General features: G+C 39.8%; 1 protein-coding gene and 1 long non-coding RNA gene across 3 annotated transcripts in view; one reads left to right on the top strand and one right to left on the bottom strand.

The window, feature by feature from the left end:
- neurl1b (neuralized E3 ubiquitin protein ligase 1B) overlaps positions 1 to 27,439 on the bottom strand; it is a 419,935-nt gene that overhangs the window by 95,100 nt on the left and 297,396 nt on the right. The window lies entirely within an intron of this gene.
- The window catches only part of LOC125458511 (uncharacterized), a 61,737-nt gene that overhangs the window by 23,491 nt on the left and 10,807 nt on the right, over positions 1 to 27,439 (top strand). The window contains exon 1 of one of the 2 annotated variants that reach the window (XR_007248829.2): positions 18,587 to 18,701. The exons of the other annotated variant lie outside the window; for it this stretch is intronic. This is a non-coding gene — a long non-coding RNA (uncharacterized LOC125458511). Of the gene's footprint in view, positions 1 to 18,586; positions 18,702 to 27,439 lie in introns of those variants that run through there. 2 annotated transcript variants of the gene reach the window in all.

The following is a 27,439-nucleotide window of genomic DNA, read 5'->3' as shown; positions in this document are numbered from 1 at the left end:
CATAGCATAGACCTGATGGGCTGAATGACCTGGTTTGTACTGTACGTTATGTAAGAGGAAAGTGGATGCCGGTGCTATGATACTAGCAAAAACAATGTACTGTGATTGCTGGAGATCTGAAATAAAAACAGAAAATGCTGGAAACACTTAGCAGGTCAAGGCTGTGAGGGGACAGAGTTGGTAACCCTGATATTTGCTTGGGGCTATGAGGAGAAGTGGAGTGTGGGGTGTGTGAGTTGGGAGGGGCGGTGGGTGTTGTTGGGTGGTTGTTACATTCTGAATTGAAAATCTAGAATCTCAAGCTGGGCTCCTTTTAAACAATTTCAGCAGTTTGTTGCCCTACAGCCAATCAGTCGAAGAGTATGGTAGGGAAATCAAATATTGTAGGCTTTGCGAGAATCAAGGACTGAGCGGGAAAGTGGGTGAAGTCTGAGATGCCAAGGAAGTAAAAGAGTTCGAGGTCATGGGATAAGGTGGGAGAAGTTAAAGACTTCATGTGACTGGAAGGAGTAGTGAAATCACAGAATGAAGACTTCTAACTTGCATCCACATTTTTGTTGAAAATAGTGAATGATGGAAAATAACCAAACCTAATGCACTATGTGGGAATTGCTGATACTTTCAGAGGAATAGTGAGCTGAGATAAAGCTAAAGCATATAACTAACTGGTTCTAATTAACGCTTGTTAAACTTCTATTCATACTACCATCTCGGCATCTCATTATTCAAAAACTAAACACTGCATTGCTAGTGCAACGATACCAAACATTTCCAATTCATACAGATAACATTCTCATGCTTTTCTAATCAGATCATTATGTTTTATTTTGATACCCCAGAAAAGTGAACAAGTCAAGAATTCAATTATATCTGTATGAGTATAGACTGAAAATGCAAAGTATGATACAGCACTGTGAAACTGGATCCTTCTACCATAGCATCATTTGTCTTCAGTATAGACCTGATATCCTTGATGGGAGACTTGCATGCCAACGACAGTGCCATTTCAGCTAAATTTAAGATCCATAACTAACAACAGTTTTGACCAAGAAGGGATTTTGTTTAAGTAACAAGTTACACGTTGGTCTCTAAAAGAAATCATCAAATGTTTAGCAGTTTGAGTCTTGATAGTTCCTTCTAGGAATCTTTTGAGAAACCCTGAAAACAAAATGGGAAAGCCATCTTTTCCAGCAGCTCGTCCAATGTTCTGAAAGACATAAGTGAACCTCTCATTGCTGCAAATATTTATATTCTTTGGCATGTAATCAGTAGAATCATGACTCCCTTCCTTCCTTCAACATATAAATTTGAAGTAACATAGGTATTATTGTTGATACACACACCAGGCTGTCGTAGTAAATGTTCTTGAACCACAACATTTAACAACAAATGGCGGCATTTCATTAGCGGTTACATTTATGGATGGTGGAAAAAATCACTTCAGTTAATCATGTTTTTACGTACAAAATGTATTTGTCACTGTTTTTATTTGGTGTCCTTTTATTTCTGTTTCATATTGTAGATCGTAGTGAATGACATTTGGTGGTAAGAGTGAGGTGTGGCTGTATGATCAATTCCAAAGTCATCTAAGTCTAGGAACTCAAAGTGGGAGTAGGTGGCTGCTAGCTATGGCTGTGGAGAAAAGCTGTTGCTGAAAATGGGATGGATTGTTTGAGGGATTGGATAAAAGAGGGGCTAAGCCACTAAATGAAGTGATAAAGAGAAAATTCAGAGTGCGCTTTTGGAGAATCAATTCTTTCTTTACTTGTATTTATATGATGAACTGAACTGTTTATAAAAGACATGCTTGGAGAATTGTATTGCACATCAAAGTATGTTGTTTAAGGTGGTGCACAAGAACATAAGCATTCTGATGCTTCCAAATCCTCATGCAACTTTAAAATTGTTAAGGAAATTTTTCACAATCAGGGGCAGTCCATTGTCATCCATGCAATAGAAGTAGCAATCAGGATTTTCTTTAGTTGAGACTCACTGTAGGAGCTGCTCATTTTCCAGAATCAATAACCTGCAAGAAGCAATGGTATCTAAGCAACTGCATGCACTAACAAAAGCAAACCTTAATGTAATCAAAATGTTAATAAATTAAATCTACTGTATTAAGCACAAAATATTTATTTGCACGCTTTATTCAAGATCCTTGGCAAGCAAATGTATACTCATATCATGTAGGATTGCACACTGCATATGAACGATGGGCCTTAATCAACTAAGGTGTTGTTTTGGCACATTCTAGGTAGAAACCGTGACTAATGAAACAGATAACTGAATAAGAAAAATAGTTTTGACTTTGCAGTTTTCCATAGTGAAGGGGTGCTAAGGGATTAATTCAATTGTTCATCTACATTTGATCATGCCACGCCATACACTAATTTTATGACTGTTGTAATTTTCTGTATCATCTGCAACAACAACTGCATTAATATAACATCATTAATGATTCAAAGACCTTATCTTATGCATATGTATCAGTCAATGGTAGCAATGATATGAGTGACTATGACAGAGTCGTGTGTGAGCATAAGATTCCATCTTTACAGTTGGGAGCCTTTCCATTGCATTGTGTGGCACTATCATGATGCTAACTGCAATAGATTCAAACGACTTGAACTTATCTTAAAATTTGACATTAACAAGGCATTGTTGGCTTACCTGATAGAATTGTATTCCTCCCAATCTGAAACTTTATGTACCAACATATACTGCATCGTGCAATTGCCATCAAGCCAAGGAACCAACTCTGATTCACTCAGGATTATGGGCAAAAAGCTGGGAGCAGTATCAGGCATTCCTGAGAATGTGGTGCCAGCACAGGACTACGAGTATGCTAAACAGCATATCAAAGCTCTACAGTGCTGTTACAACCATTTGTGAAACATCATTAAACAATTAAAGAATTAAAAGAAGGAACAGATTCCATAAATATTCCCATCATCAATTATAGCAGATGAGTGAAAATGACAAGGCTGACGTTATTGGAACTAGTTTCAGCCAGAAGTGTCAAGTGGATGATCCATCTAAGCCTTCTCCTGATCTCCCCAACATCACAGTTTGCTATGTATTAGAGATCATTTATTTTATGCTAGGACAGGGTCCCTTCAAGAGATATGTCACATGAGCAGTGGTGAGTCACACAGATGAGTTGTCAGTCAGGCTACAGGTTTGTTCAGATTTGTTTTGAGTTCTTACAGAGTGCACAGCTACAGAAAAAAAAAATAAGAATCTCCCTGTTGGATTGCAGTAAGTGAATTTGTATGTTCTTTATAATATATTAAATGTGAGGCTGGATGAACACAGCAGGCCGAGCAGCATCTCAGGAGCACAAAAGCTGACGTTTCGGGCCTAGACCCTTCATCTGATGAAGGGTCTAGGCCCGAAACGTCAGCTTTTGTGCTCCTGAGATGCTGCTGGGCCTGCTGTGTTCATCCAGCCTCACATTTTATTATCTTGGATTCTCCAGCATCTGCAGTTCCCATTATCACCTGTATGTTCTTTACTTCTGACTGGAGCCTGATAACTGTCCAGTACAGAATATAGATGTCTGTCTTCAGCTAATTCAATTAATTCAACATGACTTTAATAACAGTTGGCATCATTGGTAAAAACAAAGGTTATAGGCACTGACAACATCTTGACTTGGTGCTGAAGACTTACTGTTCAGAAATAGGGATACCCCTAGCCCAGCTGTTGTAGTGCAACTGTAAGCTGGAATCTTCCTGGCAATGTGGAATTCTGCGGAGTGTAACTCAACTCCTGACACCTCAAAACCTGAGGCAGTAGCATTGTGATGTTGTCACTGGATTTGGAATTCAGAAGGCTGGGCTATATTACTTTGGATATGGACTTGGATCTCAGACAGCAGATGGTGAACCTTGAATTTAACCAATGAATTTGTAATTAAAAGCTAGTTTGGTTTTAACTGTAACTGTCGGGAAACCCTATCTGGTTCACCAGTGTCCTTCAGGGAAGTAAAATCAGTTATCCTATACATTACTTCAGATTCACGGCAACATGGTTAGTTCTTAACTGTTCTCTGAATTGGCTTAGTAAGCCAGATGTACCTAGCTGCCACAAAGCCTGATAAAAGAAATGAACAGACAGATCATCTGGTGCTGAGCAAGGCACTAGAAACAACAATGTCACAAATAGTTCTGTTGACCCTGCAATGCCCTTCTTACCAACATCTGGAGTCCTCAACATTGATTTGGGTCCCATGAAATCTCATATCACCAGGTCAAATATTAGCCAGGAAAAATCCTGCCGATTTTCACTTATCACTTCCTGCTCAGCTGATAACACAGTTGTCCTCATGATGAATGAAACTCAAGAATCCTATAAGAGTTGCAAAGCAATGCATGTGCTCTGGAGAGGAGACTTCAATGTTGATCATGAACAGTGGATAAGTAGTACCATTACTGACCAAGCTGACTGATATCTGAAGGACACAGTTGTCAAATTTGGCCTGTGGAACGTGTACAGGGAAAAACCTACTTGAATTCATCTTCACTGTGACAGTATCAGAATGGAGTAACCACATGCAGTCATTATAGAGACATAATCCTGCCATCACATTAAGGATACCTCTATTGTGTTGTCTGGCAGAGCCACCACACTAGATGGGGTAAAGATTGAACAGTTGTAGCAACTCAAGACTGGACATCAATGAAGCCCTGTGGGTATCATTAGCAGAACTGTAACTTTTTGCTTAGAAAATACCAGACTCTAACATTATCCCCAAGTTAGGGGATCCAATGCTAGTTCAATGAAGACTGTGGGACGGCATAACAGGAGCTGCACCAAGCAGACATAAAAATGAGCTAAGGGCCAGGTGAGGTTATAACACAGGCCTACTTCTGTGGATAATACATGGAGCTAAGTGGTACCACATGAGACAGTTCAGTTTTAAACTCTGGAGTCCTGCCACATCCAGTTGTGATTGATGGCAGTCAATTAAACAATTCATTGGAGGAGAACTTTACAAATATTCCATCCTAACTAATTAGGAAGCCAAAGCACAGTGGAAAAGATAAGGCTGAAGCATTTTCAACAATCTTCAGTTACAACTATCAAAAGGAGATCCATCTTGGCCTCCTCTGGAAGTCACCAGAATTACAGCTACCTTAACTAGCTTCAAAATCTCCCTCTCCCCCACTGCATCCCAAAACCAGCCCAGCTCATCCCCGCCTCCCTAACCTGTTCTTCCTTTCACCTATCCCCTCCTCCCACCTCAAGCCGCACCTCCATTTCCCACCTACTAACCTCATCCCGCCTCCATGACCTGTCCGTCCTTCCCAGACTGACCTATCCCCTCCTTACCTCCCCACCTATACTGTCCTCTCCACCTATCTTCTCCTCTATCCATCTTCGGTCCACCTCCCCGTCTCTCCCTATTTATTTCAGAATCCTCTTCCCTTCCCCCTCTCTGATGAAGGGGCTAGGCCCGAAACGTCAGCTTTTGTGCTCCTCAGATGCTGCTTGGCCTGCTGTGTTCATCCAGCTTCACATTTTGTTAAATTGCTGGAAAATCTCAGCATGGCCGGCATGATCTGTGGAGAGGAATCAGAGTAAATGTTTTGGGTCGAGTGACCCTTCTACAGAACACCATTTTTGTTTCAGATTTCCAGCATCCACAGTTCTTTTGATTTTACATAGAAGCATTTTCAACATTTTTTTTACGATATACAATGAACTTAAATCATTCCTAGCAATGTTGCCTTCCTGTGTAGGGTGTTTATTCACATTTTCAGAATCAAGGTAACAACCCATTAATGAAGTTATTTTAGGAAATAATTCCCACTATTCTAGCAGTTGAAGTGAGTCATTGCATTTCTTTAGTCCCATGACATTCAAGTTGATGATCCTGCTGGGATAACATAAGTGCAAATCTTCTTTAAATCTGATTCATTTTTGACCAAAAGACTTTAATTTTCATCTCTCCTCTTCTGATGTGTCTGATTCATGCTTATGAGCTAGTCCACTAGAGATGGCTGCCAACTGGTACCTCACTCAAAATGTTCACTCCTCATGAATGATAATTGCAGAACTACTGTTTCTTTTCATCATTCAGTTTAAGAACCACTGTAGGGAGAATCACAGGATTATGATCAGTAGTGGAAACTCTGGCAAATAATTCTTATCTTTAACCAGGGAAACTTTTCCAATGGTAACACTGCTATCATCAACCTACTTGACATCAACTAAATTATGAATGCTGGCTTTTAAAAATAATTAGTTATTTTTGGCAGATGGTGGAATCAGAATTTTAATCATTTTACAACAAATGCAAAAGGGATTACGTATATTAGTTCATCTTCCTTTTGATATCACAGGCAAAAAAGCATGAATGGAAAAAATTTTGAAATAGTCTGACACCAAATTATTTCATCAAAAAGAATATGCCTATAAACATTTTAATTAACACTCATGCATTGTTCATTTTCATAACATTGGGAGTTGTTATAAAAGATCAGAAAAATAAGCACAAATCTATTCTTAGAAATGAACTGAATTCTTTGCAATAAGCTTTCTCATTATCTTATTTTTCGGGACACATTTGTTTAAGTAGGCATTATGGTTTCCTGTATATTTGCTTGTTTTGGCTCTATCTTTAATATGTCACACCAGCAATATTTCAACGAATTCTGTTTCGACTTTTTTTATTTATTCACAGAACATGAACACTGTTGGCAAGGTCAGCATTTGTTGCACATCCAGAATTAGCCTTAAGAAGATGGTGATGAGCTGCCTTCTTGAACTGCTGCACTACATATGGTGTAGGTACATCCATAGTACTGTTTGGAAGGGAGTTCCAGATTTTGAACCAGCAACTGTGAAAGAACAGTGATATAATTCTGAAGCAGGATGATGTCTGACCTGGCAGAGAAAATGCAGTTGGGGGTTAATATTCTAACACTGCCCTTGTCCTCTAGTTGATAATGGTTGCAGGGTTGGAAGATGCTGTTGAAGGAGACTTGGTCTATTGCCGTAGAGTATCTTGCTACTACTGTGTGTGGGCTGGGATAGGGAGTGAAAATGTAAGGTGCTGGTTGGGGTACCAAACAATAGGCATCCTTGTCCTGGATGGTGTTACTGTGGAGTGTTTTTGGAGCAGTGTTCTATTATGGCCCTGACTTGTGCCTTGCACATGGTGAACAGGGTGAAGGGAGGTCAGATGGTGAGTTATTTGCCACAGAACTTCCAGCTTCTGATTGCTCATGTATATTTTTTATGGCTTCTCCATATAGGTTTCGGATCAGTGATGACTCCCAGGAGGTTGATAGGTGATTCAGGGATTGTCATTGCTGACAAACTTCATAGGCACATGATTAGATGGTCTTTGTAAGGCACTTGTAAGGCATGAATACAACTTCTCACCTATCAGACCAAATCTAACGTTGTCCACATCTTGCAGCAGTACTGGAGTAACTGCATATGGTACTGAATACGATGTAATCACCACTAAACAGCTTCAATTCTGGCCCCAATGATGGAGAAAATTAAAACGGTAGCACCTGGGAAACTGCCCCATGGAATGCCTGTCACAACGTCCTGTGACTGAGATGATTAACACCTGGCAATCACAACAATCTTCCTTTATACTAGGTATGCCTACAACCAGCAGAGAGTAAAATTGAGCAGATTATTGGTAAGTGTCTCTAGTTGTCATGGTTGATGATGCTTTGTGTCTCTGTTAATTACCAGAAATAGACAGAAAGGCCAATATGTGGCTAGGTTGGAATTGCCTTCCTTTTGTGGAAAGGACCCACCTGGGCAATTTTCACCAGTGCTAGGTAGTTTCAAGGGCAGTTCTTAGCAAGCACAGCAAGTACTGGAGGAGGTTCGCCAGTACTACAGCCATTTCCGATATTCCGATCTTCAACATTGAAGTCAAGATGTTGTCTGAACCCATAGCATCAAACTTTTTGTTTGATATCATGTGGATTAAATCTAGTTTGAAGACTGGCATTTATGATGCTAGGAACCTCAGAAAGAGGCTGAGATGTATCATCCTCTCAACATTTCTGCCTGATGATTGTTTGGTGATCAGAAACTGTGTGTTGGCAATGAGGCTGGAGGATGATCAGAAGTTGGGGGATGTCAAGACATTGGGCAATGTATGGTCCAGGGATAAGTTTGAATGTTGGGAGTGATAGTGTAGCCAACACAAAGGAAGAAAGGCACCAAATTGACAGTACAAGTGGGAGCGGGAAGAAATATAGAAAGAATGAGAGTTGTCCCCATTGTGAAAGAATAACAATGATTGGAAGAGGTGTCAGTTGTCATTATTGGAGGTGGGTAGGGTGGCTGTTTTGACTGTCGTTCTTCAAATGTAGGTTTCATATTTAATTAAGTAAATTTTAGCAACTTTCCTTTTAAGTGCCAGGCAGTTTCAAAGGCAGTGTTTATTAAGCATGGTTAGGGCTGATTTTTTGGGATAATTTCAACTTGAAATAGAAATTTAAAAGGGCATTAGACTTGTCGCACTCTTCTGGCATTATCTTGAACATCTATTTCTCTTTCCTTTACCAAACTGATATGGACATGTTTCCTCTTGGAAATATATGCTCTCACTTGCTGGTGCGCTGGTTAGCGCCTAAAAATTACAATGATTCATACACCTGTATCTTTTAATTGGAATTTACATAAAGGTCTCATATCTGAGGATTTTGTTGCAGTTATTCATGGGAACAGAGAGTATAACAGGAGACCCCAGCAGATGACTGGTCCAAGCATTAAAAAAAAAGTGAATCAAATAAGTTTAAACATACACCCAAACATATGCACTTAAATGCAATAATATACAAGATACCTTTGCAAGTGGTACCATTAGAAGTTGTATCCTGGCCCTTTAAATTCTCCCAATTGCCCTGCAATGCTGTTCTTTTGAAATTAGGCTTTTTTGATTGGCACTTTAAACATACCTTGGTGTACTTTAGACACATTGGTTTTATCTTGTCCTGTTGATCTTGTGCTGTTCAAGGACACACCAACCTCATGACATTTTGAAAATATGTAAACATGATTAAACTTATCAATTACGCACAAACTGATATTCCCATCTGTAAATGTACCTGCACTATTGCTCTTCAAACAGTTTTCAAATTCCAAGAGAATTCTATGTTGACTAGAATCAAATATGAAGGTGTAAGTGTCTCAATAAGCATGCGTGAAATGTTCCTATCCCAACGCCACCTTCATGCAGAATGTTCACTGATGTTCCTGTCCAGTAAATGGTATGGAACCAAAACTGGCACTTTCAGTGATACTTAAATATGCAGAGTTCTGTATTAATGCTGATAATTGGTATCTGTCTGAACAGCTGAAATAGCTGCTTTGTGAATTATTTTTTGGCTGATTCTTTGCTTTTGGTTTTGTGTGGCTTTGCATTTTAGCCATGCTACTACTGCGGAGATTTTCTTCCTTTTCTTAGCAACTCAGACAATGTCGGACACTCCTTACTGACAGAAGCAACAATGGGTGAACAAGCTTCAGGAAACAACACATGTTTCAAAGGAGTCAGCAAAGAAGGGGGTCAGCTCATGGTGGCTTCAGGTTGTTTATAGGGTCAGACAGAGACAGCTGAGCTTTAGTAATGACCAGCTTTGAAGAAAACTGGACAATCAGAAGAGGCCATATCAAGAACCTGGAAAATGATACTGTAGAAGTTAGACATTTTTATAACAGGGAGCACTGAATTATTTCTGGCAGATAAGGCCTCAAAATCAAACCATTATGTCAAAGATTACTTCTCTATTAAATGGTACCTCACCTTAACTGTGTAAATTTGAGTAGGTGTTGTCCTGCAAGTGGCCCACATTCTAAAACAGTGAGCTATTAATCAATTCAGGCAGGCCACCTCTGAAACCTGAATGATGCCTAACAATCAAAATTGTTCAGACCTCTTGCTGGTGACATTAGATAAGTGCCCCGCATCCTCATTCACCAGTCCTCCCATACACGTCACATGAAGTTTGACTGGATATCATGCAGTTTGGTTAAATTTGGAAACTGCGCTTTCCACAGATCCGCATGAAGCACAGGTAATGAATAACAGCATAGTACTGGTCGCCAGTCATTCATGAATACAGAAAGGGAACACAGGAACTAACAATAACAGACTGAATCATGTATTGAATAAAATTGTAATGTCAAAGAGTTTATGCAAAAGACATGCAATAAAAGATTAGGAACATATGCCCAGGCTCATATGCAACAAGTTACACATTCCGCTTAAATTATAAACAAGCCAACAAGTAAATGACTATGATCTCAGCCATCACCACATTAACAATATCAAAAAGCTGGCAGCAGATTACTCATGTGAAAGGAGCTGGACTAATTCCTTTCAATGGCCATTGCTGGACTTATTAAAAGGTGTATGAAATATGTAATACAGCTTACCAACACGCTGATAAGTTGAAAGAAATTCATCTCAATTGGATATGGGCTAACTACTGAAGTTTACTGTAACAATAACCAATTTACTGGGAAATGGGATTATATTCACACAAACGCATTTCTAAATTAACAAACAGAAAATGCTCAAAATACGTGCCTATGTGCAGTGGTCTCTCTCTCTCTCTCTCTCACACACACACACACACACACACACACACACACACACACACACACACACACACACACACACACACAATCTTGGGCATCCGATACGTACCAACTTCAGTTTTTGGTTCACATACAATTTGGTTCTGCATTTCAATGCTGCACGTTGCAATGAATGACACCTTTCATTGCCATGCTGCTACCAAGATAACTTGTGCTCTGTTCAAACTTCTAGACCAGGGCAAATCCGTCTCATGAATTCCACCAAAGAGCATGTCAAAGTTCCTCTCATTCTCTTAGCACTCATTTACTTTGCACTCACTTTGATCCTCAGAAAATCCTTGCCTTTTGCACTTTGCTCCTCAGCTGGAGCGTAAAGTCTCTCAGTATTTTTACCTTGGCTTGCCTTTTGGTACGGACACAAAGCCAGGCTTTTTTATATTCTTACAAGCCAATCAAAGGGGTGACCATGTTGGCGTATGTTACTGTGCTATATTATTCTCACACTTGTATCATGTGCCATGGCAAAATCTCTGCATGTGGTTTAACGAAATGGCCATCTCTCAAAGTCTAAGTGCGTAGGCCCAAGTTAATTCTGGGATGGGAGGGGATGCTGGCACTGTAGGTCAAAGGCAACCTCTGACATCTGCTCATCACCAGCGGGACCCAGCTTGAAGCTAGAAGAAATGCTGACTAATGGACGGCATCAGTGTCCTCTTCTTCAGAGGTGGAGGAGGGCATGTCTTGCTGGGTCAGCCACGTGACTGCTGAAGCTGTGCTCCTGGCACATGGAAAGGCAGGGGACATGATGCAAGATGTATCATGGACAAAGAGTAAATGTTTGGACACATTAAGAAAACATTCACAAAGGTGGCAATGCGAGAAATGCACAGCAAGGGACAATGTATTTTATTCTCCCCCCAACTTCCTTCTCTCCAAGAATAACGGTCTCAACTTCTTCAATCTGTCCTCATAACTAAAGTGCCTCATTCCTGGAACCACTGGTGTCAATTGCTTCATTACTTTCTCCAATGCGTTCACATCATTCCTACAATGTGGCATCCACAACTGTGAAAATACTGCAGCTGAGCTTTAACAAGTGTCTTGTACAAGTTCAACATCACCTCTTTGCTTTTGTACTCTATGCCCCATTAGTAAAGCCAAGAACACTTTATGTTTTATTGACAACTCTCTTCAACTGTCCTGCCACCTTCAATGACTTGTGTACATGTGCACCCAGGATCTTCTGCTCCTGCACCTCCTTTAGAATTTTTCCCTTATTTTGTATTGTCTTTCAATGTTCTTCTAACCAAAGTGCATTACCTCACACATTTCTGTGTCATCTGTCACCACTCCACCAACTCCAGCATTGTGTCAATGACTTTTTGGAGTTTCAAATTGTCCTCCTCACAGTTTACAGTTCTTCTAAGTTTAGTGTTATCCACCGACTTTGGAATATGAAGTTACTCCGGCAGATGAATAAAAACTCCCTGCGACTTCAGGTGTATTTTTGTGAATTTTGATTTCCGAATAGACAATTGTTAAAATCCCAGGAAAATTAACATAACAACTTTACTACTTCAAATTTTCTAAATCCTAAGCTAATCTCTCATAGGATACCCCTTAATGCATAGTATTTTTGCTCTTCTTATCATTGTGGAAGCTGACAGTTTGAACTACCTCTGAAGAAAATTCAAAACTGAAGCAAACAACAATGTATGCTAATACTGGAGACTTAATGAAGTGAAACCCCTGCAAGGTATGTCAGAACAAAGAAAGAAATGGCATTCATTTTGTGTCTTCAAACCATTAAGATTTCTCAAAGAGCTTTATAGCCAACGAATTACTTCAATATAGACTCACATTTACATCATTCCCTTTAAAGGATGTACATGTTACGGAACAAAGACTGGTGGAACCATAATATAGATTGTTTATTTGAAAGCAAGAATATTTAGACATACAGTTATGGATGTGAGTTTGCTCACTGAGCTGGAAGGTTAGTTTTTAGGCGTTTCGTCACCATTCTAGGTAACATCATCAGTGAGCCTCTGACGAAGTGCTGGTGTTATGTCCCTTATGTTTATCCTAAACAGATAAATAGAAAGCGGGACATAACACCAGCGCTTCGTCGGAGGCTCACTGAAGATGTTACCTAGAATGGTGATGAAACATCTAAAAACTAACCTTCCAGCTCAGCGAGCAAACTCACATCTAGAACCTCAACCTGAGCTACAAATCTTCTCAAAACTCGCTAGACATACAGTTAACTGAGAGACCAAGTATATGCATACTTTATCACAACGTAGGAAAGGCAAACACTAATTTGCATGCAGCAAGCTCTAACAAACAGAAATGTCATAATGACTAGGTACTCTGTTTTGTTGGCTGGTAGACCAGCAAGAAGATCTTTGAGTGTTGACCAAATGACAGTGAAGGGGCCTGATGTGGTGATGAACAGGTAGAGATGAGGTATGCAGTGTACAATGTTTAAATTGACCTTTTTGACTGTAGATGATTATTTTTCTTTGATACATTCTGTGTCTCAAGAGTAAGAGTTGATGGATACATGAGTTAATGACGATTATTTTGAGAACGCTTATGGTAACTTTAGTTATTAAGGGAGAGGGATGGTGCCTACTGAACAGGTATCCTAAATGATAACAACTAATATGGTTATGAAGAAGGAGAGCTTAGTGATTAAGAGCTGCTTGGGGAAAATATTATATGGCCAGTCTTCAGAACTTAAAGGTAAGACATGGTGGAGAGGTGGGATGGAGATGGTGCACTATGGTGAGGGTTCCAGGATGGACAAATTGGAGGATGGTTTGGAGCTGCTGAGCAATTAATACTCATATAATACAATATAATAATAATATAACTCATATAACCAGCTATATGTCAGCTTTACTTCAACCTCTATTCCTTTATCTTAAGAGAAGGAATTGTGGTCTGTACATCTGGGAGTGACTGGCAGGGAAACCACATTCAATTTTGTGACAGCTACAGCATCAAAGATACAGAGAAGAAATGATTGAGCAGGTCAGCATTAACAGATAAATGTAAGGGAAGAAGCTCAAACATGAAAGAGCTAGGAATCTGCAAGTGAATTTTTGAGGAGCAGAAGACTTTTTACTTTATCCTGTTGCCAGATTAAACTATTTGTAAGAGGAAGCACGTGCAGTGAGGCAGATCTTGTGTGTTTTGGAAAGTGGTGCACAGGTAAGTTTTAAATGGGTAGTGTGATGGATAGAAGAGGATAAGGTAATCAAAATAGAAATTGCTGGAGAGAAACTGGCTGAAGGAGCACTGAGAGCATTCACGAAAATTTATGGTAATATGGTTGTGTTGCTAGCATTGTACTTATTGGGGGTGGAGGGAGGAATTATGGTGCAGCAAGGGAGGAGTTTTAATGCTGCAGTATGCATGGTTAATCTTTTAAACAGCCAGATTTATCTCCCAAGGACTATCAACTATATAAATCGGGGTTAAATGCCTACAGGCGAGGGAATTATATTGGATAATAATTTGTGCATGTATAAAGAGAGGAAGCATATAGTGACCTCGGGGGCATTTGAGACCTTGTTGACCAGTAGGCATCAATTCAATCCAAAAAATTTTCTTTGTTTTTATCTTGCTTGCAATAACTGGAAATAAGCTTCATCCCAACTGCCCTTCCCCACCTTAGGTGAGCTGATAATTTAGCATTACTCCTATGAGTACTGCAAAAAATACTTCTTGACATATAAAATCATAAAAAATAACAGCATTGAGCCCATTAAGCTGACTCGATAATTTAGTACGATTGTGGCTGCTGGTCCAATTAGAGCATTATCTACAGTTTTCTGTCTGTTCCCCCTAATCAATGACTAGGTTTGTAATCAAAAATTATGACTGTGAGTATCAGAGATAATGGGAACTGCAGATGCTGGAGATTCCAAGATAATAAAATGTGAGGCTGGATGAACACAGCAGGCCAAGCAGCATCTCAGATGCTGCTTGGCCTGCTGTGTTCATCCAGCCTCACATTTTATTATCTATGACTGTGAGTATGTTCAGTGACTCAACCTCCTCAGTTCTCTGCAGAAAAGAATTCTGAAGACTGATAATCCTCTGAAAAAATAACTTTATCTTCATTTTAAATATTTTTAAACTGTTCCCTTAGTTCTCACTTCTCCCCCAAAAGGAAAAATCAGCATCTAGCAAACAAACCTTTTCAGAATCTTATACATTCAATAATCTTCTAAATGCCAATGTGTAGAGGCCCAAGCTGTGCAATATTTCTCCATGAGCCACTACCTTCATCCCAAGAATCGGTCCAGGGTACCTTGTCTGAACTACTTCTAATGCAGGTACATACCTCTATAGGTATGGACAACAGAACTGTACACAGAACTCAAGGTGTTCTCTCATCAATGTGTGGATTCACATTTTATTCTCTTTTATATTCTACCCCACTTGCAATAAAGGCCAACATTCCATTTGTCTCCCCAATTAGTTCATCCAATTGCATATTAACTTTTTGTGATTCATATAGACTGACAACCAGATCCCCTGTACTGCAGCATTTTGCAGTCTTGCTCCATTTAAATAATTTTCTGCATTTCTTCTTTCCAAAATGGACAATTTCCTACTTCCCCACATTGGCCAAAAATGGGGCAATAATCACTAAATCTAACTATATCCTGTTGCACATCCTTTGGTCCAAAATTTTACCAGTACAGAAAACCTATCACTGTGAGATTTTCAAACGACCAGCTACAACTCTTTAATGATCAATTCTAACACCTTCCTCGTGACAGATATCAAGCTAAGTAGCCTAGTGTTTCTTTCTTTCTGCCCTGAGAGGTATATTTGCTACTTTCCAATCGAATAGAGCTTATCTAAAGAATTTTGGAAAATTAACACCTGCATATCTCAAGGCCCATGTGCAGCAGTGAACTTCTGGAACTGCAAGACAATACCTCAATTAGTGTGGATCATGCATAGCTGCACAGCTTAGGGGGACTATGACTGAATTTTATACAGTTTGAGGGACATAAATGCAACAGCACGAAAGTAGAGCCAGCAAAAGTGAACTGGCAATTTAAGCTAAGGGATAGGTCAATAGAGAAGCGTTGGCAAACACCTTAGGGGAGATTCCAGAAAGTGCAGATTAGTTTATCCCAAATAATAGGAAAAGCACTAAGAGATGAAATTACCATTTGTGGTTAAGTAAAAAAGTCAAAGGTTGTGTCAAACTCAAAGAAAAGACATATAACTGTAGAACAATTGGTGGCATGTTAGAAGACTGGACGTACAAAAAAAGCAGATAATTACCAAAAGATTAAGAAGGAGGTAAATTTTGGAGTATAAGAGAAAGTTAAGCAAACAGAGAAAAACAGGTTTTGAAAGTTTCTTTAGGGTTTTAAAAAAGGGAAGATTTTACAAAGTAAGTGTTGGTCTTTTAGAAAATTAATCTGGGGAATTAGTAATGAAGGATAACGGGATAGCAGATAAATTGAACAAATGTTTTAATTCAGTCTTTATGAAAGAGAATACAAGTAGCATTCCGGAAATAGCTGTAAATCAGAAATTGAAAGGGAGAGAGGAAGAAAATTATAATTATATTATAATTATAATTATATCAGGGAAGTAGCACAGTGTAAAGTGTTGGAACTATGAGTTGACAAGTCTCCATAGTAAGAACTTTCTGAAAACAGGTCACTGGACTTGAAACACTAATTCTGCTTTCTCTTCACATATGCTGCTAGACCTGTTGAACTTTTGCAGTTTGTTTTATTGTTGATGGATAGAATATTGACTGGCTAAGAAGAAACAGAGAATAGAAATAGAGATAGCCAAAAGTAATTGTATGAAGATGAAGAATGTGTTGACAAGAAAACTCAAAATTTTAATGGAGAAAACTCATAACATGCAATATCCTATCCACTATCCAGTAATCCTCAAAAACATATGCGATATGTTATATGGTCAACAAGTACAGTTCTCATAAGAGACCTTTAAAATTTGGATGCTACAATGTACGTTAAATATTACATACAAAGTCCAGAGGATAAATGAAGACATGCTTGATATTTCAAAGGCAAAAATTGCTAAACAGTGACATCCAGAAAACAAAATGTATTTTTCAGTTTTACTGCCATTTGATCAGAGCTTAAAAGCTACTGCAATGTCTTCCAAAAGAAAAAGTAGAGAGCATCAGAAAGAAAGGCCAACTCAAGCACAGCTGGAAGATTAGGTCATATAGTGGTTGCAGTTTATTAACAATGGATGTATGAGGATGACACAATATAGAATGGTATACCATGACAGCAGATCTCCTTGCAGGAGTAACTGCAAGCACATCAGCAACGACAAAGATTAACCTCTGGTCTCTGTAACTAACGAGCTACGGAGTTAAACAGATGATGTTGCTCAAGAGGCTAAGGCCCTGAATAGTTAAGTTAGCAGAGTACCCATATAGATTACAGTGTGAGGGTCGTGGATGTTAATATTCTGATGTTTAGGGAAAGATTTATGGTTCGTTGTGGTGGGAGTTGGTTCTTAGTTTTCACAGGAGTCAATGACAACTATTGGAAGCAGTAATCACATGGCAGTGGTCCAATCAGAGGAAGGAAAGCAGGTTTGCTTAAAGCATCAGGCAGGGTACACTGCACTTCTGTTGGCCCACAGCCCATGCTGAAAAACATCACTTCCTCTTCTACACAGCAATGCTCACCTCTCTGCTTCATTTTTGGAGGTCTAGGAAAATCAGCTGGACCGTGTTAAAGTTAGAAGAGAGATAAAACCTGGGACATGCAATCTCAGTAAAATATTTAAATGAATATTCTACCCACCAGCAGTGTACTTTCATATGCCCCATGTATTCCTTTACATAAAGCTGTATAAGTTGCACTCTTTGGAGATGGACTGCGTTTAGGTTTGAGATTTCGAAAATTTAACCTCACATTTTGGGGGCTCTTTCAAATTACCTCAACACTCTTCAGAATGACAACAGTATTCCAGTGTCATCTGTCTGTTGCATTTTTTACTTTTCTTGGTTTAGGGATGATCTGCTGGGGGGTTGGGGGCGGGGGGGCGGGGAAACACACAGAGGAAAGGAACACTGTAACAGTTCCAAATTTTTATAATTATTTCTTCCAGATCATTTGCTCACAATAATTGCTTGAAGTTTATTGCATCAATGCGGTTGCTTTCATGCCCTTAAAAGGGGAACATTTTGCTCCAAGGGAGGAAAATGATTATATAAGCATGTCACTTTGTTCAGTTCAGTTGGTTCTCCAAACCTCCAACTGTGATGTATTCTCTGCTGTTGAAATTCCTGAAGTAAATGTGTTACTGTTTTCTATTCCAAATACCATTCCTTAAAAATCAGTTTTAATTTTCAGCCAAGGTCCCTTTCTCACCCTCTTTTTATCTTGAAGCCCATTTATGTAATCATTAAACCGACTTTAATAGATAATCAGTTCTCTGGGTAAGTGTCAATTCATGGACGATAACAGGCAGCCAAAATGAATTATAGATTTGTACAAGGTCCAAAATTAGATTTGGCAAACTACACATGAGGTTCAAACCTAAAACCACTATAAATATTGTAATTTATCCCTGACCAACTCTACGTTTATACAATAGTGGACACCTGGTTGAGGTGAGAAGACTGTAGTGGCAGAGATCAACAGGGATTCTTAAAAAAACATATAACACAACAGGCATTAAAAGATCATCAGCAGTTAATATTGAAGATACAAATTTCAGGGAAACACTGCATTATTCCGATGTGTGTGTTTAAACTTTACAGCGTTTGTGTATAGGGAAAAGAGATGAGTTTTAGGTACAATTTCCTGCATGTGCGATAGGATGGTTACTAGCACAAGTAACCAAATCAAAGTGTTTTAAAAATATTGTTTGCAGCAGAAACAGCAAATGTTTTCATAAACTTGTTATCTTGTTTCATTAATGATTCACTTTTCCCTTAAATAAACATATTATGCTGCTGCTTTGAATTCAGGAGACATTTAGTTATTTTAATAAGCGAAAATGTCTGCGATTATTAGTTTGCCATATCTTTATTTTATTTTTTAAAGTCCAGATGAGCACCAACAAGGATTGTTTGTGAGGTGAGTTCTTGCAGATGCCATTTAAGTATTTTCAATCATTAATCTGCTTGAACCTTACTGTACATTTACGTTGAACTGGATTTAGAAGATTGCAGAAAGCAGGAACTATGGTATGTAACCCTAATATTTCCTGGTGCCTGACAGTGTGCTGGTATCATCCTACCTCTAGTGTGATTTGCTTACTGTGGTGTAAAATTCTACCCATGGACTTTGTCCTCATCCTACATCAGCATGTGCTCATTTTCCAACAACACTAACTGCACTCCAGCTGTAGTTGCTGAATAATGATCATTCACACGCACGCTGATTGCTTTTTCCTTTCAATTTTGGGCATAACAAGGCAAACTGAGCAGCAAGCTAGCTATATGCCTGGCTGTGATCACCGAATCCAGCACAGATTTCAGAGCACACATAAAATCTCTTCATCTCTATGAGACTACAATGTACAGGGTGGCACCATCAAACACTTAACAGTCACAGAGTCATAGAGATATACAATATGGGAACGGATTTTTTGGTCCAACTCGTCCATGTTGATCAAATATCTTAAATTAATCTATTCCCATTTTTCATCATTTGGCTCATATCCCTCTAAACCTTTCCTATTCATAAACCCATCCAGATGCTTTTGAAATGTTATAATTGTACCAGCCTCCACCACTTCCTTTGGCAGCTCATTCTATACACGCAGCACCCTCTGCGTGAAAAGGTTGCTCCTGAGGTCCCTTTTAGATTTTTCCCCTCTCACCTTAAACATATGCACTCTAGTTTTGGACTCCCCTACCCCAGGGAAAAGACCTTGTCTATTCAACCTATCCAGGCTCCTCATGATTTTATTAACCTCCATAAGGTCACCCCTCAGCCTCCAATGCTCCAGGGAACATAGCCCCAGTCTATTCAGCCTCTCCCTACAGCTCAAATCCTCAAAGCCCAGGAGAGAACTCTCCTTGATATTAATAAAATTGTACATCATTGTTTCAATGTCTGTTACTGTTCAAAGCTGCCATTTCAGGTTCTCAACTATTTTCTGACGCCACATTGCAAGTGATCTATCAATACCAATAAAATGGTAGTAACTGTGACTCCAAAGACCCATACGAGGTTCATGTCCGGCTCACAGTATTGAGATTTATTTACTGGAATTCTCCTTCTTAGCTACCAGATAACTTTCTGTCATGGTGGGAGCTTGACATTACAATAGCTGACACCTTTCCCACTACAGATACATCCTGGCAGAAGTTACCCATTTATTGAAGTCAGAGGTGAGGACATAGTCTCCTTTGTAAAGCATATTTTATTTTTCTTCCTATTTTCCAAAAAGATTATCCAATTGGGTTCATGCCACGTTCCCAAGTAAAGCTCTTAAATGGGTTCCACTTCTGCTGTTTTATTAGTACAGTCCTTCTGAGACACAGGAAGGCTTGAATTCAAATCATATGAGGGTCACTACCCCTGCTCCTTTCCCATCTTGCGTTGCTCACATGACTAGGCTGCATGGGAATGTACTGGCGTGTTTGGATCCCAACTGAAATTCCATTTTCAGCACAAGTTACCAGGGTGACTACACTTGAAATGCCATTAAATTTTAGGGTCTAAATCTGGCAGGTTAAATATTAGCTGCTGTAATCACATTAAAAGACTGTGACAGAAATACATTGCCCTATATTGCCTGAGAGAGCTTAAGCTATCATTCTGATATGTGGACCAGGTTCACTTTTGAAGCTAGCAGATGCCATTACCATGAAGTAATTCCCACGACACATGTCAATGAGGAATGCTGTTTCCTCAGAGGTAGAAGATAAGCTTAAAAGTCTTTCACCATTGCCATATCCTGTTGTTGCCTTAATCTGACTTATAGAGCTGCTAGTCTATGACACGATGAAAACTGGGCTGCCCACATCTTTGCTCTCAAGTCATTATTTCCTCCTTCACGCTGGATTCATTAGCTCAATTTGATCAAATTTGAGCCAAATACAACAGAAAAGACAATATTACATTTTGTGCTGTGCAGATATTTCCTCCCGTGATCTTTAAACTTTTTTTTTGCCAAAGGCCATTAATACAGCTTGAGTGAAAGCATCTGGTGATGTCTCATTTTATCATCTGCTGTAATAATGCAGACAGTAGAATTCATGGTCTGTTTATCAGTAAAACAGTACAAAATTCTCACAGGAAACAGACTGCTTTTCCTGTCTCTTGTAGGACTTCACAGCTGAGACATATTTACAACTTCTCTTACATTCTACATTCTTCCTGCTACCCAGGCTCATTAACTTTACATTTAAAAGAAATGAACATGATCCACCAAAATTCTGAAAATTTCCTTTCCGTATATTGCTTAAACATAACAGGATGATACCAACAAAGATAGAAACGAAAGTGTGCCATTTCTGCTATCCATTGAGAGGAGGTTGTATACCTTGTAACAATTTGATACTCGATCTATTCTGTGCCACCTCTCGAGAAGGAAAGGTCTCCTATGATGTGATGTGTCAAATAGGGATGTTCAAATATATGAGAAAATTAAATTGATGAATTTTTTAAGTTCATTATACCTTAATATAGGCACTCAGACGGCAGAGGTTAAGTAGTATTGAAATAGATCTGAAGTCAGAATTATTTCTGCGTCCCTCTCCCACACTTCCCATACTAAGTGGCTACTAACTGTGCTGAGGAGTGGCAGATGGAGTTTAACTTGGATAAACGTGAGGCTTTGCATTTTGGTAAAACAACCAAGGGCAGGAGTCACATAATTAATGGTAAGGCCCTGGGTAGAGTTGTCAAAAGCTTTGTAAAAGTCAATGTGGATAACGACTCATTAATGTGCTGGTCTCCTCCATCATTGAGGATGGGCATATTTGTGGAGATGCCTCTTCTAGTGAGTTATTTAATTGTCCACAATCATTCACAATTATATGTGCCAGGGCTGCAAGGCTTGGATCTGATGCATTTATTTTGGAATGCTTAGCTCCATCTATAGAACATTGCTTCCACGGTTTGGTACACAATTAGTCCTATACTATAGCTTGCTCATTTTTAGGTATGCCTTATTCCTGATAGGCCTTCCTGCATTCTTCATTGAATCAAATTAATGGATGCTGATTTGACATTTAATGACAAATGTGAATTCTCAAAGCTAATGCTAGCAGTTTTGAGCCACATTGTCAATGCAACAGGAATCAAAGAAGACTCAAGGAAGGCGGGCATGAGGAAATTTCTACCATGCAGGAAAATAGAACTTCGACAGATTATGTGAATGGCGAACCAGCTGGTTAATAGTAGTGCCCTTGGTTGTGATGTCAAACAGAGAGACTTAAGGGTTCAGGTTCATAGTTCTTTGAAAGTTGCATTACAGGTAGACAGGGTAGCTAAGAAGGCGTTTAGCACACATGCCTTTATTGCTCAGACTACTGAGCATAGGACTTGGAACATCATGTTGAGATTGTACAGGGTGATGCTGAGACCACTTTTGAAGTACTATGTACAGCTGGTCGCCCATCTAGAGGAAGGAAGCTATTAAATTGGAGACGGTTCAGAAAAGATTTACCAGGATGTTGCTGGGACTAGAGGGTTTGAGTTATAAGAAGAGGCTGGATCGACTGGGACTTCTTTCACTGAGTATAGGAGATTGAGGGGTGACATTTTGGAGGTTTATAAAATCATGAGGAGCATTGACAAGGTGAATGACAGGTGTTCTGGATGTGAGTTTGCTCGCTGAGCTGGAAGGTTAGTTTTTCAGACGTTTCGTCACCATTCTAGGTAACATCATCAGTGCGCCTCCGACGAAGCGCTAGTGTTATGTCCCGCTTTCTATTTATCTGGTTAGGTTTCCTTGGGTTGGTGATGTCATTTCCTGCATTGGTGATGAACAGGAAATGACATCACCAATGCAGGAAATGACATCACCAACCCAAGGAAACCTAAACAGATAAATAGAAAGCGGGACATAACACCAGCACTTTGTCGGAGGCTCACTGATGATGTTACCTAGAATGGTGACGAAACGTCTGAAAACTAGCCTTCCAGCTCAGCGAGCAAACTCACATCCAGAATCTCAACCTGAGCTACAAATCTTCTCAAAACTCGCTAATGACAGATGTCTTTTCCCTGGGCCCAGGGAATTCAAAACTAGGGGGTATACTTTTACTGTGAGAGGAGAAAGATTTAAAAAGGTGCCTGAGGATGGTTTGAGTGTGGAATGAACTTCTGGAGGAAGCAGTAAATGTAGGTCGATTTTAAAATTAATTTGTGGGATACGGATGCTGCTGATTGGCCAGCGTTTATTGTCCATCCTGAGTTGCCATTTAGAAGTTGGTGGTGAGCTGCCTTCTTGAACTGCTATACTCCACCTTCTGTGAGTTGACCGACAATTCCATTAGGAAGGGAATTCCAGGATTTTGGCTCAGAGGCAGCGAAGGTACAGTGATATATTTCCAAGACAGGAAGGCAAATGACTTGGAGGGAAGCTTGAAGGTGATGTTCCCATGCATCTGCTGCCCTAGTTCTTGTAGATGATTTCTGAAGAATTTCTGAAGAAGTGTCCTGAACCGAAACATCAACTTTCCTGCTCCTCTGATGCTGCCTGGTTGACTGTGTTCCTCCTGATCCACACTGTATTATCTCTGACTCCAGCATCTGTAGTTCTTACTATGTCTGAATGGTTTCGAACGTGCTGTCAAAGGATCTTTGGTGAATTTCTGCAGCGTATCTTGTGGATTGTACGCACTGCTGCTACCGAGTGTCGGTGTTGGAGTGAATAGATGCTTGTGGATGCGGTGCCAACCAAGCGGGCTGTTTTATCCTGGATTGTGTCAAGCTTCTTGGCAATTGTTGGAGCTGCACCCATCCAGGCAAATGGGGAGTATTCCTGACTTTGCCTTGCAGATGCTAGATAGACTTTGGGGAGTCAGAAGGTGAGTTACTCACCACAGTATTCCTAGCATCTGACCTGCTCTTGTAGCCTCTCTGTTTATGTGGCAAGTCCAGTTAAGTTTCTGGTTAATGATAACACCCAGGATGTTCACAGTTGGGAATTCATCTTTGAATGTCAAGGGGCAGTTGTTAGTTTGTCTCTTATTGGTAATGGTCATAGCCCGCATTTGTGTGGCACAAATATTACTTGTCGCTTGTCAACACAAGCCTGGATTGAATTGCATTTGAACATAGACTGCCTCTGTATCTGAGGAGTTGCACATGGTGCTGAATATGGTGCAATCATTGGCGAACGTCCCCACTTCTGACCTTATGATGGAAGAAAGTTCATTAATGAAGTGGTTGAAGATGGTTGGGCAAGGACATAACCCTGAGGAACTCCCACAGAGAAGTCCTGGAGCTGAGATGACTGACCTGCAACAAACACAACATTTTTCTGTGTGCCAGGTATAACTCGAATCAGTGGAGATTTTGCCCTCTGATACCCATTGATTCCAGTCTTGCTAGGGCTTCTGGATATCACACTCGTTGAAATGTGGCACTAACATGAAGGGCTGTCACTCTCACCTCACCTCTGGAATTCAGTTCTTCTGTCTATGTTTGAACCAAGGCTGTAATCTGGTCAGGAACTGAGTGGCCCTGGCAGAACCCAAAGTGGGCATCACTGAGTAGGTTATTACTGAATAGGTGTTGCTTGACAGCATTGTTAATAATACCTTCCATCACTTTACTGATGATTATGAGTAGATTAATGAGGTGGAAATTGGTTGGGTTGGATTGGTCCTGTTGTTTAGATTTCCTATAAAAGTATAACTGAAGTTCTGCAGAAGGGTCACAGGACTCAAAATGTTAACTCTGCTAACCCTCCACAGATGCTGCCAGACCTATTGAGTTTCTCCACCAATTTCTGCTTTCATGCCACGAAAGTACAACAGTTTTGCTGTTTTTGGTATTTAGTATCCCCAGAAATAATAGTCAGAGCTTGCATGACATAAATACAGACTAGGTTTAACAAATATAGGACTTGGGTTTGTACAGGGCGTAACAGTCTTGTTTCAATATTGAAATGAAGCCAACATTCATTTTAGACGGACGTCAGGCCCATCTAAAACAAAAGGCTTAATTTGCTAATTTGGCACCGGCCCAATCCCCTTGTAGATTGGGTGTGGCCTTCTGCACTGATAAATCTGTCATTGGGAGACTTGATCTTAGGCTCCACTAAATCTAAACATTGTAGTCAAGATCCAAAGCTTTGTGATGGGGACACATTCTGTTCTGTGATTAAGAGAGCAGGATTTAAGAAACAAAACATGAAATACAGTCAATACATAAGAAATAATTCTCAGGTCTTCCTTGTAAATAAATTTAGATGGGACATTGCAACAACTTGCTAAGTCTTCTTCAAGTGCAGCTCTCCACCCAGAACCTCTTATTTGGGAGAACAACGGCAGCAGGTGCATGAGAACTCTAACACTCAAGCGCCCCTCTAAGTCACACACCATCCTAATGGACTGGACATTGACAGCAGTAGTTGAAGAAGTTGGCACAACACCATTTTCTCAAGATTATGGATGGAATATATACGCCAATCTTGCCAATGCTGCCAACATTCCATAAAAAAATTAAAATGCTTTTTAATGAATAGATTTCTTGGAATCAGACACCAGATATATGTAATTCTATACAATTAGTTATTTGAATGCTAGATTCAAACAATTACATAACTATACTTTGCACAGGCATGGCTGAAATTTAAGTAAGGCTAATATCCATTACATAAATGCCAAATCACCAAATATCCTGATTGAACATAGAATCCCTACAGTGCAGAAAGAGGCCATTTGGACAATCTGATCTGCACCAATCCTGCAAACAGCATCCCACCCTGATCCAGTCTCCGCACCCTATTCCCAAAGTCCCAATTTTTCCATGGCTAATCCACCTGGACATGACAATTTAGCATGGCCAATCCATCTAACTTTTGGACTCTGGGAGGAAAGCAGAGCAATAAATGGAAACTCAAGCAGACGGAGGGAAAGTGTACAAATTCCACACAGACAGTCACCCAAGGTTGGAATTGAAGCTGGGTCCCTGGTGCTGTGGGCCAGCTGTGCTAACGACTGAACCACCGTGCTGCACTACCATTTTGGACATTATGGATGAACTTTTACCGTTTTTTCAGCAACAATAATAAAGAAATATCTGCCATTATTGTATACCGCCTTTCAGACAAGCAGTGCATGGAACATTAAGGGACACACACCATACACAAAGATTTATGTGGCACAGTTTCAATATTACAGTTATACAGTTATCTCAAATTGTCATTTAAATACAAGTTTATCTGATGGTAAAAATAATTCAAACTAAATTACAGGCTTGGTATGTTGTATTGAATCGAATCAAACATTCCTCATGACTGTTTTTCTGCCCTTTCCCCAGAGCCCTTAATTCTCAGACTGATCAAGAATCTGTCTAGCTCAGCCTTAAAACATATGCGAGGATGTCAGACATCTCTCTGTGGCAAGGAAGTCCAGAGATTCATAACCCTCTGAGAGAAGACTTTCTCCCTCATCTCAGTCTTAATTGGCACTTCTTTATTCTGAAAGTCTGCCCTTTTTTTAAGAAAAAACTTAGATTCTCCCATGAGGGAAAACATCCTCTCAACATTTATCCTGTGAAGTCCTTTAAGATTCCCGTATGTTTCAATCAGATCACCTCTCATTTTTCTAATTCCAATGAGTCCCAACGTGTTTAACACTTACTCCCACGACAAGCCCTCCATACCAGGGATCATCCCAGTGAACCTTCCCTGGACTGTTTCCTAAAAAACAATAAATTTTCTTAAATACAGGAACCAAACCTATTTACAGATGTGGATCTCCAGATCTTGTACAGCTCTGGGAAGCGTTGGAAAATCAGTTTTATGTAAAAGTAAATTTTAGAATTCACTGTCTAAAGCTATTGTTTCCCAGAAGACATCTACATGAATCAATTGATTAGAGTAGAATGATGCAGGCAATGACTGTAATTTTTCAGAGGCTGGGCCATCTGAGCAGAAAATGGAATATTCTCAGCAATTCTGAAGAAGAAACATACTGGACTCAAAAAATTAGCTGTTTCTCTCTCTCTACAGATGCTATCAGACCTGCTGATTTCTTCCACATTTGCCGTGTTTATTCAGCAAACAATGAGGCTGTAACAAAAACAAAGTTGTTAGAAAAGCTCAGCAGGTCTGGCAGCATCTGTGGAGGAGAAAGCAGAGTTAATGTTTCAGGGCCGGTGACCCATCCTCAAGTTCTGAGGAAGGATCATCAGACCCGAAGCCTTAACTCTGTTTTTTCCTTCACAGATGCTGCCAGACCTGCTAAGCTTTTGCAGCAACTCTGTAGTGACTTTGGTACACTGCTTGGAGATGGCATAAAATATGAAGCAATTGGAGCTGGAGGACAATGTCTGCAAGCATGAAGTGGAGATACTTGCACAGTACAGGAGGAAGCAGGCAAGCTAAGTGGGAAGTGCAGTCTGTTGTCCCCACTGTGGAGTTGTCCTTCTTTTCAAGATCTTTGAAAGTCAGTGGTACAAATAGGTATATGGCTTGCCTATGCAAGAAGTCTCATTTCAAAGATACAACCAGAGGTTACAAAACAAAAGCATGAGCTGTATGCTGGCAGCAACCGCAGAATTGTACGCCAGATTAGTAGAAGTGCAAGCATGTACATGAGGTTAGCAATAAGGCTGATCAGGGTAAAGATTCAGAGTGAAAGCAGCTTCAGTTTGAATGCAAAAAAATCTTCCATGTTATG

The sequence above is a fragment of the Stegostoma tigrinum genome, chromosome 13 (genome assembly GCF_030684315.1).
Source record: "Stegostoma tigrinum isolate sSteTig4 chromosome 13, sSteTig4.hap1, whole genome shotgun sequence".
Classification (NCBI taxonomy): domain Eukaryota; kingdom Metazoa; phylum Chordata; class Chondrichthyes; order Orectolobiformes; family Stegostomatidae; genus Stegostoma; species Stegostoma tigrinum.
The sequence above is the reverse complement of the archived record's forward strand: the minus strand, read 5'-3'. Positions and strand labels throughout refer to the sequence as shown.